The 12,954-nt window shown below is 43.0% G+C and overlaps 1 protein-coding gene across 1 annotated transcript in view; it reads left to right on the top strand.

Annotated features, from left to right (window-relative positions):
- Nucleotides 1-12,954, top strand: part of AIG1 (androgen induced 1) — a 1,736,205-nt gene that overhangs the window by 457,917 nt on the left and 1,265,334 nt on the right. The gene's annotated exons all lie outside the window — the stretch shown is intronic.

Raw genomic sequence — 12,954 nt, 5'->3', positions numbered from 1 at the left:
CTTCCTCCCCTATGTTAGCAGCCACCAGAGATGTCAGACTGCACCTCACATGTGGTGACTGTACCATGGACATAAGGCATTGGTGACCTGCCCAGGTTTTCTGAGGCTGCCCTTGGCCTACAATGCAAAATCTCCACATGGAAAGCTGCACCTTATGTGTGGTGACTTAGCCATGCACATAAGTCATAAGCTGTTATTGGATGGCACTATTCTGCCCTTTGAGGCTCCGCTCCTCCTATGATGGCAACAACTGAGTATGTGAGGCTGCACATTGGATGTGGTAATTATACAATGCATAAGAGGCATTAACAGACATTGGACAGTACTGCTAAGTGGAGCCTTAATTGCAGCAGCAATTGCTGCTGCAATTTAGGCTCCACTTGCCAATGAATGACAGCACCTGCACATGTGAGGCTTTGCTTTAGATGTAGTGACTAAACCATTATCATAAAGTATGAACTTCTTTTTAATGGAATTACCAGGATATTTTAAGCTGCTCTGATAACAGCACCGGGGAGTGGTAGACTATGACTTACATATGGTGACGGTTTCAGACATATGATGCATTAACTGGCATTAAATGTCATTTCTGAGCCAGCACCTGAAATATGATGGCATCACTGACACATATGAGGTTCTACAGTAGTGAAGTTCCTGCCATGATATCCAGCAATACGAAGAGTTGCGGCAAGATGGAGAAAAGGCAGAGAAAACAGTGACGTGGAGAGTCTTGGTGGAGTTGCATTGCCAGTATGTGCGGTAGGGCAAGAAACACAGCGAATGTCAGACACAGCGCCCGTTGACAGCAGTGAAGACGTCATGAGCAACAAGTCCAGGTGGAATGAGAATGAGACTCTGCAGAGCTAGAGGTGGAAGAAGGACAACATAAACTGTGACCGCACGGAACCGCTGGAGACTAACAGTTGACAGATCGGAAGACGAGGAGGCAGAGGTGAGCAGAGCTTAAACTGGATTGTGACTTTCAGGTCCCTACGAGGCTGAAAAGGGAGACATGAGGAGAAGCCCGCAGAACAGAGACATTCAAGACACAGCACAGTAACTCCAATTGTGAAAATGTTTAACCAGAGAAACGATCCATGCTGAAACTTGGAAGCCACATTACTAGAACCAAGCGAGAAAGTAATCAAATGGAGGCACACTGAATGCTGAAACTCAGAGGACAGGTGCCTGCAGGCAAGTGATAAAGTGATGAAGAGGAGAAACGCTGTCTGGCCGAATGCAGAGTTAAAATCCCTACAGGCAGCTGAGAAACTGATTGAGAGGAGACATGTTGCAGGTGGCAACTTGAAGGCAAGGTTTTGAGGCAAAGTCAGGAAGTGACTTCAAGGAAAAAGAGTGCATTTTGGAACTTGAAGGCTAGGTTTTCAGAGGCATTGCAGAAAGTATTGAAAGTAGAAACAGTCCTTTGTAGACTTGAAGGCAAATGTACAAGCGCTCAATCCAGTAGGAAAGGTACTGATTAGAAAAAGAGCGTATGCTGGAACATGAAGGCAAAGTTCCTTACACCACTGAAAAGGTGACTCGAAAGAGAACGAGTGCATGCTGCAACTTGAATTTAAGGATGCTAGATGCAGTATGAATGTGTTTGGCAGGAGAAATAATGGAAGCTTGAAGTTGAAGAGATATTGTGAGATATTTTGGAAGACCAGTGAGAAAGCTATTCAAAAGGTGCCATCACAACCATTGCTTAACATGGACTTACCTTTTGTGGGGATTGCAATGTATTTTATAGGACCCCATGAGCCATCCAAGAATGGGTTCTGTAACAGATCAGACATCCTCGACGATCATGCAGATTCCTCAGAAGATTTTTCAATATGTGCCAGCAAGACTATCAACATCTTGAAAGTCCATCGACCGCACTTCAGTATGCTTCCCAGAGGAAATTCTAACTGACCAAGTCACTCCATACATGTAAAGATTGACAGAAATGTAAATGGTGAAAGTGCTATGGTAGGTCAAGACCTTGTGCAACTCCATATTCTATCCTTAGTGGGATTTGCCTGCCGAGAGTTTTAACAAGACCTTTAACATTCTGTTGTGAATGCTAATGCTTTTTTAGTGAAACTGGGACTTGCTGCTACCATGTGGTCTCTTTACAGGCCTAAATATAACTAAGGCTTCCAACCGTTTGTCCCCGTTCAAGCTGTTTTATGGAATTAATCCACAGGATGCCTATGACATGATCTGGGAGGAGCGGGAAGACCAAGTAAACTTGATCCAGAATCTGGAAAACTTCCTAGTAAAAACCCATGAGAGAGAGATACTCATCTGAACCCTTGAAAAGGAAAACTTGGATAGAGCACAGGGGAAACAGAAAAAAAATAGTCTAAAAACACTGTCTATGTACCATCACGGTAGCAAATGAAGTCCTGCTTCTGTTATCCAATAGTGTTAACAAGTTACTAACCCAATGTCGTGGTCCGCTGTTAATACAGAATTTCATTTTGGTGAATACTGTATATCCATTTTATGACCCCCTTAACATTTTAATTATTCCTTTTTTCTTTTTGGATCACTGACCTATTTTTGATGGTCAAAAGAACTTCTACTGAAGCTCTCCTGGCATTCTAACCCTTTTTGAACCACTTGAGTATATGCTCCTGCGGGAGAAGGCTGGTGAGAGCTGTTATTTAGTTTTGGCTTCCCAAGGGGTGCAGTCCCATTTACTGCATTGGTCGCACAATGTTCCCTTTTGGTAACCATCGGGATACCAACATATATTTTAAGTCAAACTCTTAACTGTTTTGTTTTAGGGACTTCCTTTTTTCAGGGAAACCATGAGGCAGTTCCATAATGGCCAATGTGCACAAGCTGGCGCTTTGTGAATGCAGCTCCACACCCTCCATAGTAGTTTGAACTGGTGTAGACCAATTCTGGCCCTGGGTGGGCCATTCCACAGCCCATCGGTGCCATCACATGTGAGTGGCAGATGTAGGGACGAACCAGATTGGCTGGCTGCCTGACCCTTGTTTTTAGCCCAGGTCTTGCCCGAATTCTCTTGCAAGGCAATTAGCTTACTTACATTCTGGCGGATTCTTGCCATTTTCCCGCTGCTGCTGCATTTTAAGAACCAACTATGGCCATACTGGATAGACCCTTTGTCCGGCACTAATCTCAGTTTGTGATTTTCAGCTGCTGTACATCTTTCCTTGGTCTCCTCCATCCTCCTTCATTGGCTGGAGCTGGTCTTACATGCTCAAACCATCTCCAGGCCAGTTTACTGCCAGCTTCCTGCTTTACTGCTGTGGTTGTCCTGCTAGGTGTTGGTCGTTGGTCACTGCTGTCTCCTGGAGATGTTTTGAGACCCCAACACACCACCTCAGCTGCTCTTTTGGACCATCACACACACCATAATTCTCCTCATGGGACTATTTTCTGTGGCTATGGTGCCCTCTTTTGTTCATTGAGCCACTGGACCCTTCGTTGCTGCTTCTTCCGCTATCCAGGAGTCTTCCTCATCATTTACCAGGTTCTAGCCCCTGGCGCTCTGGATCCTTTAAACGGCACCTGGAAAAGAAGCGTTGGATTACCTCTGACCCCTGTGGTGGTGTTTTTTTCATTACATTCATTCTCCGTAGTCGATGTTGTTGAGACATTGTGCAGCCGGGTGTCAACTATATTTACCCATTGACTTCCATTTGGGCTCATCCTGCTGCGCTGCATCTTCTCATGGGGCTGTTGGTCCTGGAATCTGCCTCTGCAGCTCTTTCTTGGATCTCCTCTGGTCTCCCCTGGTGTATTTTGCCATCAGATCTACATCTGTGCTGTGGGGTAGACTATCTCTCCAAACACGCAGATATGCCTATTTATTTGTCCCTTGGATTCCTATGGGGAACATTTTAGTAATTAGAACTTCTTCTATAGTGTCATTGGGGTTACATACCTGCCTGTGGCAATTTTTCCTGTTTGAACCCAGTGAATTTTAGGAAAAAATACTGGGATTTTAGCTTGCACCTGGGGTTTTATATGTATTTTTAAAGTCACGCCTTGCACATTTGAGTGACACATATTTTTTTTCTCCATAAAGTGTGATGTATTGGTGCAACATGTTATATTTTTGGCGGCCTCTGGTTGTGCGTTGAAATGTTTCCCCAACCCCTCTAGGCCCAACATTGATTGTGAGATGCACAAATGTATTTTACAAATGTTCCAGAACTACTGTGAATTTGTTGTTGTTGGCAATTCGGGTCCTGTTTGACTAGTCTGTGTGTTCTAAAGTCTGATTCCCTTTTCTTCCCACTGCATGTTCCTATACGAAATGTGACAATCACTAAATAATGGACCTACAATATAGTGTAGGAGACTGCTGTTGGTACTGTGCTGTGTTTTGTGTCTGCTTGAAGTATTTATTCATCTAATATTCGCCCTCTACTATTAAGATAAAAATAATTTGCATTGAATTTTCCCAGAATTCTATTGCTAACAAACTTTGAGTTGCTAGACAGATTTGGATTAAATTGTCTGCAAAAATGTCTGCTCTGCACTCCACCGAATAGCAACATTTTGGGAAAACTCATGAAATGGTTCAAAAGTTATTTTAAAAAAAAGTTTTTTTTTAGCCTACTCCTATGCATTTTCCCACAGAGATAAAGGTGCTTCCATTAAACACCCGTAGCACAAAACCTGCTGGATGGATTTGCACCAAATAAGAAACAAGTTTGTCAGAAAGCGTTGAAGATGTGCCTTTTTGGTTCAGTGTAAATCCATCCAGCAGCTTTTAAAAAATGTAATGGAGAAGAGTGTGCCGCGGCACAAAAAAAGCATTTAAGGCCTTAAACAGAAATCCCCTCCACCTGAAACATCACATTTAAACCCTGTTACCAAAAACTGCTGTGCTTTGCTTTCCCGGACACATGAGTGGCAAGCATTGGAATACTTCAACCCAAAAACGGCCCTGCGTTGTTTTATCTCACCTGAATAACATGAAGTTGAACACTGCATCCAAACACGGCCCTGCATTGTTTTATTTCATCTGAATGACAAGAAGTATGAACTGCATCCAAAAACAGCCCTGCGTTGTTTTGTTTGACCTAAATGACATGAAGTTATGGACTGCATTCAAAAACGGCTCTGCGTTGCTTTTGTTTCACCCGATTGACAAAAAGATATGCACTACATCCAAAAATGGCCTTGTTTTACTTTAATTCACGAGGGGCAAGGATTTCAACATTACAACCCGACATGGCTTTTGCTTTCCATTTCATTTGAACAGCAGCCCTTGAAACACTGCAAACGACAAGAAAAAAAAACGGCTTGCACACTCGTGAAAAAGAAAAATGACTTTAAAAAGCCACTGTGAAAGGATAGCTCTGCTCGCACAGAAATGACAGGGAAATATGCTGTGGGGGTGGGGGGGCAGGGTTTGACTAAGCAATGTACATTCTGTTTCCACCCACAAGACTTCAATCACCTTGGAAGAGGCTCATAGTACCTGAAAAAACTGTTTTTGGCTCAGGCAGGAAACCTCTCAATTGAAAGTTCTGCTTCCCAATGGAAGTCGCACCTACTAGTGAATCATCCCGCAATGACTTGTGGTGTGCTGAGGGTGTTATAATTCCCTGCTCTGCCAGACTTGAAGGCAGGGGCTCAGGGATTTCAAGGAGAGCAAGTGTGGATAAAACTTGACTGGGAGGTGTGAGTTCCTCCTGCACCCACTAATGACAACTTCAAAGGGGGTCCCAAAAATCTTTGGTCACTGGCTGTGGGGGATAAAGCGCCCCTCCCACAGAGGGGGCAGATCCTCCCCATTGACATTAAAGGACTGATTCAATTTTTAGGTATTTTTGCATCAATAAGAATGGGAAATAATTTCATTTTATGCTATGTTTTTATGTAATTTCTAGGTGGTTTTTAAGAGCTAAAGTGCATTTTCCTAGGACTTTGGGACTGAAATTACCAGTTAAGACTAGTTTCTGGCTGCTCGGAAGATGTAACAATTGTGAGATTTGATGGAAAGATGGAAGGTGAAATTGGGAACATGCTTGATCATTTGCAGAGTCATAACAATTATACATTTTATGAAAATGATAAAAAATTGCCAAACGTCGTATGGAGTTGGCGAGCGGCTTACCTCATTCCCTATGACCCAAAAAAACGCATATATAATGCATATGTCAGGGGCTAGTAGAATTATGAAGTTATGGGACATAACTGTTTTTTGTCAAAAAGTGGCCAACAGAACAAAGAAGGATAATGAAGGCAAATAGACAGATGGTACTCTCTTCCCTTGAACCAATCATGCCAGGGGGCAGAGAGAGGAATAGTAAACTGCCCTATTCGAGAGGTAGGGGTAATTATAAAGTACTCCCCCTAGATTCTAAAGTGAGTGATGTCATTTGTGCTATATAAGGTGGACTGTACTAAGTCAGAGGACACACAAGAAATCCAGGGAGACAGGAGAAGGAGGACGGAGAGGAGGCGACTGAACCATGTCATTTTTGAGAGTGCAGTGACCAGACCCCTTGCCTAGCTGTCCAGAGTGCCCTGAGATCCAGCTGGCCTTCCAGAAGCAGAAACCAAGGCTTACTTTGTAAGTAGCAAATAACCACAGCCTAAATCGCATACGCCCTTCCTTTTTGCAGTATTGCACCCATTGAAAACCAATTGAAAACCTAATTGAAAACCCCAAAGTGCCAGTCTAATACAGTCACCTTCCTATAGAAGAATCTGTGTTTAGCCTGTGTATGTTAGCATATTCCCTTTGGTAAACCTCTCAGTGTCCGTGTAAATCCTTAGCATATTTTTAAGTAAATCAATGAATCCCCCCATTGAAATTCACGGTAGAAGTTGGTTACAAATTTGAAATTAACCCCCTTTGTCCCTGGTGTCTTTCTTTAATAATCATAGGGCCTCATTATGAGTTTGGAGGTAGCCATGGTGCTATTAGCGCCATGGCTGCCTCCAAAATCGTGTCCGGGTCCGGGGTCTGTGAATGAGGAATTACTGGGTCATTCCAACCTTGGAGGACCCAGTTATTCCTCATTCACAAAACCATTCCCCATTCCCATTCGAGCCCCCATAGGGCTAAATGGGGATGGAGCTTGGTCCCCTTGCGGGACCCGCAAAGGACGTCTGGTCTGACCATACGTTCTGTGCGGGTCCCGCAAGGGAACCTCATAATAGGGCGGAATGGGTTTACCGGCACCATTACCGATAAACCCATTCCGCCAACCTTGTAATGAGGCCCATAGTCATTAAAGTGTTGCTTTAAAAGAATTTGTCTCCTTGTTACCGAAAACCAAATTTGCCCATGCATTGTGTGCATTACCCCACAAATTCCTATTTGCATCTGTCCTATTAAAACCCCAAACTGTTATGTGTCTCTGTCCATGTCAATAAAAACTGATTTTCCTATTATGAGCTACACCCCTTCCCTGAGCTGCCTGTCATTGTAAATCCAGTGTAAAACAAATTTCCATTTGCCATTGTATCTTTCCTTTTGCATTTGCTTCCTTCCAAAATCAATTTTCCTACTTTATTTCCATGTTGCCCTGGTGTGCTGATTAGTAGTCTCTAAGCTTCCCTATCTCCTCAAGTGTAGCAACAAGAATTTCCTTTCATTCTGTCCCATAGCAGTTGTGAGTAATAATCCAAATCCCATTCTGCCATTTTGCTCCAAAAACGGGTTTTCCCTTTCTTTGCTGACTTGGTGGGCTGTACTTTAAATCCGATTTTCTCTCTCTATCCCTACTCCTTTCCATTGCCTTCCATTCAAAGGAATCAAGTTAGCTAATGTTTGGGCGGTGAGTGTTGCAGGGGGAGTGCTAAACCATTGGTGTTATCTCTTTCTAAAATTGCTCTTTTTCTGTGTTGCCATTAAAGATTGTGAGAATTGTAACAGTATATCTTAACCAAATGGTTTTGTAGAGATTAGTGCATTGTGTTACCACAACATTAGTGGCTGTGAAATTGTTTGATTTTCCTTTTTCATTAAATGATAAATTAATAAATATCTTATTGATACACACCGGCCTGATTCCTGGTCTGTTGTGACATGGGGTGTTTGTGGAGATTGGGCGCGAGACGGGTTGGAGGCCTACTCAAACAGAAAAGAATCGGATTTATTAAAAATAAAAGTGCTTTATTGTACGCCACCTTCATTGTCGGGAAAGGAGTCCCTGGCAGGAGTGTGCCGTGTAATAAAACCATGACAGTTTATATTGCTTTTAAACCTTTGTGAACTTGATGAATTCAAGCGCATTTACCAACAGACATATTTTCAGTCATTTTTTACGTCTGTCCACATAGAATAGTACTTGTTCATTAATTGCATTACATTTCTGTGTGCTTTTACTAATTTTAATTCATAATCTGTCCTTGTTACTTGAATTGTTCTCAATTATTGGGAACTACATTTCTCATCTTCTGAGACGTCTCGGATCGCCTCCCTCATCACTTAACACTGCAGGCCCCAAAGGCTCACGTCAGCGTTAAGTGCTGACATAAAACCTGTATGGGGCGCAGTTCGACTGTCAGCATGTGACGCTGACTGTTTTGCTCTCACGATTTAGACTTTTGAGACTTTGGTGAGTTTTGTTTTTATGGCTGAGGCCTCTATTATATTTTCTTTCAACTAAAATTGTTTGTGATCACCCTTCGATTTTACACTCATGTTTACGTATACTTAGGAAAGCTATTAGCTTTAAACAAAGGACACCGTTCTTTTCACCTTCGTGCATTGAATACAAGTTGGTTTTATGGCATTAACAAATCATTGGATGTCTCTCCGCTAGCGCTCTCTAACACTCCTAACAACTAGGCCCTGCCTCTGTATGCTGTTTTTATTAAGGCTAAATCTGCTGTAAAGAATGCAATAGCATTGGCAGATTTTATTGATTTTTATAACCTTGACCTCATCTTTGTTACCACCAGTTCCACTTTGGTTTTCTGTCTCTTAGACCCCCTGGTTTCCAGATTACATGGGGTAGAGTTACAATTAATTTCAAAACATTTTTGGTTTGAACACATTTTCAGTCACTTTCCAGGGACCAGGTATCTCAGATCTCTCTGTGCCTGACATTATGATCCTCTTGTTCCTTCCATTTGGTTCTCTGTTATCGCCCTCCAAGAGAAGTGAAGTTATTCCTTGAAAATGTTGATTTGTTCCCCGGAACAAATTCCATACAATATTGAAATGCAGTTATTCTCTGAGATTTTAATATCTGCTGTGACATCCCAGATAATCTTGATGTCACTAAACTATATGAAATTCTTACTTGTCATGATCTGTCTATGCTTACCTCTTCCCCTTCTCATTGTCAAAGCCATTGTCTTGAACCAGTAATATACAAGGACCATGGACTATTATATCAAGAGACAACACATACTGTGTGGTCTGTCCACTATGCTAGGATCTTTATCATTCAGAATGATCCGATCCTATCTCAAAAGCCAACCCTGCTGAAAGGATCCCTTTGCGTAGTTTAAAAGATCTTAATAAAATTACATGTACTGATCTTTTATCATGCCTGCCCCCTTGTAGCCCTAACGTTAATTGCAAAAAAGTTTTCCTTTCCAATATGACCCTCTTATAGAAAGTCTGTGGTACAATTGCCCTATAAAAAGCAGAGCAAAACCTCAAACAAAAACAAGGCCAACAAATTATATTCCTAATCCCTTAAAGTTTTAAAGAAGGACTATCTCAGGAAAGAAAGAATCTCGTGTCAATTCAAACACCCACTTCACGCTAGGCTGTTAGTATGGTGCTTAGCACCACTAAAAAAACACCATTTGGCCACATTACAAGTTTGGCAGTGTGGGAAAAAAGAGTTTGTAATTCCATTACCGCCACTTTTTCCGCACAGCTAAACTATATGTTTGGTGGTGGGGTGGCTGGATCTAGCTGCAGCTCTGAGCTGCTGGCAATTCAGGCACCCCAACACCAACAAATGCAGGTATTACCAGCACCGGTCTTACCGGTGCCGGTAACACTGGCAATTCCCCCATGGAGTTCTATGGAATAGAAATTTACATACACTTACTGGCACTTGGAGCATGCCGGTAATTCCGGCATTCCAAGTGCCAGCAATGGTATTACTGTTTTGGTGGTCCCAGTAGATTAACTGGCGGAATAACACCAACATTGTAATGAGGCCCATTACGTCTGCTAAATATAGTTTTCTGCAGAGTCAGATAGACATCGCAAATAACATGCCCAAAAGCTTGTTGAAGTTGTAAAGATGTTTGCCAATCCCTCATGTATCTCATTGGGCTTGACCATGTCACGGGGAACAGAGCACCTGCCAACCTGGGATAGGTGGCCTACCCAGGCACGTTCCACAGCCCATCCTACCCTAGAACGTGTCTGAAGTACCACCATCTGTCGCAACATGCCTCCAGCCTCTTGTCTGGACAGACGTCTTCTTTCAGAATCACCAGCTCCAGAAGCACATTGGACAGCAACAGTAATTTTAACACATTGAAACCGGAAGTCTGGATGTGAAACTCGCTCCTCCAACACCACTGTGGACAAAAACACAGCCTTCTTCCGGCTACAGGAAGGAAGCATGCAGCCTAGGTGGTAACAAGACTGGGGCGAAGAAATTAAATGAATGCCTGAGAATTAAAAGGGGTTGGGGCCAAGTGGAGCTCCGGCCCTGGGGGAAAAAATGTGGTGGGTTGGCCAATGCAGTCAGGTGACAGTGGAGGCCTATGGGGAGGGGGAGGAAGCAGAAGAGAAGGAAAGCCTGAGTATATAAAACCCACAATTACAAACATGGATTAAAGATGTTCGGATGAGTTCAGTGTGACAAGACATTGTATGGGCCTTGTCAAGAGGGGGTAGAGGCCCCTTTCTGTTGAAAGTGGGTGGCCTGCCAGTGGAGAAAGCTAACCCTACCCTTTAGGGGGATTGTGACAGCAGAGAAAGGTCCAATTACTACCCCTTCCTTTATTTCCTGTATGTTAAGGAGAGGTACGCCTTTGTTTCACGCCATACCTCTTTTTCAAGATGCTTGCCATTCTCTTTCCATCATCACAGGTCCCACCTGAGCACACACCAAGTAGGGGCTTGCTTTGGCATTGAGACAGGTGCTCCACCAGAGATTATTGTTCAATCCTCAGCCACAAGGACATGAGAGAGGGCCAACTCCCCTGCCCACAGAGACTATACTTACCCGGGAGAACGGCCATCTGTGTTGGCAGACCTATCATGGTCCACTCATTGTGGGTTTGCGTTAAAAAAGTGGGCGGGGCTTAGTCCCATTTCCAAGCTTATTTCTGCACATACATACCCTGGGAGGGAAAAGAGGGAAGCAGATTGTGTTATGGGAAGCTGTCCAATTGCAGGAAGTGGGGGAAGTATAAAGAAGGAGACAGGAAACAGGAAGGTGTGGATGATCTGGGTGAGGTCAGAGCAGGAGAGGTAGACAGACCAAAAGACCAGCAGGAGGATGGAGGAAGCAGTGGAATGTGGAGACAATTATTAGAAGTATTAGTGGGAGGAGTTGTGTAGAAATGGGAGTAGGATTGTAATATTAGGAGGGGGAGTGTAGGAGTGGAAGGAGGGGAGCAGTCATTGGAGGAGAGTAGGGATGCAGAGTGGAATAGAAGTCGATAGGAGTCAGAGGAGTGGTAACAACTAAGGGCGGCAGTAAAAGCTAGGAGGAGTGAAACAGCAGAGGGTCATGACCAAGATGGATGGTGACGTCATACAAAGTTGAATCAACACCCAGATAGAAAGATAACCAGACCAGAGAGGCAGACAATTATAAAGAACAAGAAGTACCAAGGATAAGTGACATCTTGGGATCAAGATGAAGAAGCTTGTGCCACAAATATGATGATGATATTTAGTTAGTTTATACGTGTACAGATGCAATGAAACGCAAGCAGCAAAGCAATCATGAAGCTAGCCCCATGCTTAAATAGATTAGACTGCAGCAAGCACCAACATATACCTATATACCTCATAGATACATATGGATTAAGTGGAAAATGAATGTTTCCACTAAGTATAAAGCAGTACTGAACAAACGCGAGAAGGCCTCATTTCAGTGTCGCAGTTACAAAACGCAATTGAATTAAACAGAATCCAGTTCAGCTAAGGAGTTCACTGACCCAAGAAAGCCAAGGTCTTATCAAACTAGGAGTTGGCTGACATTGTATACAATTAACGTGAAAGAACAGAAGCGCCTGTTTAAGAAGGTCAAGCAAAAACAAAAGACGTCAGAGGACTATTGAAGAATAAAATCAAATACACGAAAAGTCTCAATTCATGGTTTCCAGTCATGTGATGGAAGAAAGTTGGACGGACGAGATGGTCACACCTACGCACAGAAGCCAGATAGTACCCATCCACCTTAAAAATTCCTAGAGAACGGAACAGACTCAAGGCCAACTTCAAAAGTACTAATTTACACTAGACCATTGAGGTGATGATGGATCCCATTTTAATTGGAGGAAAGCTGGTATCAAGACAAGTTTATGCGCACCTGGTTGTTCAGTCTGCGTGCTGGTCACGTAGGTACAAATTACTGACGGGGGATAGAAGCCAACCAATTGTAGAGACCACGCAGTTAGGGGTCCTATAGTTTGTGTAGCCAATAGGATGTTGTACATTTAGTGACATGCATAGTGGCCATTTTGAAGGGAGTGCTTAGTTGCCCCACCTGATGTTACCTATCCTATTACCTTTCTCCGTTACTCCATACAGACATAGTACCTATGCTTAGTTATTCACTTAGACCCAATCCTGCTTCCCAATACGTTTCTGTAGTTTGACACGTAGAATGACGTTGGTAATGACGCAGGTCAACACGTCAGCTATGACCAATTATGGGTGTAAGAACACAACTTTTTTATGGAGTAGTTAGAGTCAGAGTATCGAGTGATTTCTGATGTTCATTGTACTCCCCGTTTTAAGACTTGCATTTAAACAGACAAACTTTTCCAAACTATTTGTGTCGTCTTGATTAATGATGTTGAGTACAA

Source organism: Ambystoma mexicanum, chromosome 4p (genome assembly GCF_040938575.1).
Source record: "Ambystoma mexicanum isolate Mex_15411 chromosome 4p, UKY_AmexF1_1, whole genome shotgun sequence".
NCBI lineage: Eukaryota > Metazoa > Chordata > Amphibia > Caudata > Ambystomatidae > Ambystoma > Ambystoma mexicanum.
This window is presented reverse-complemented; position numbering and strand designations above follow the sequence as displayed.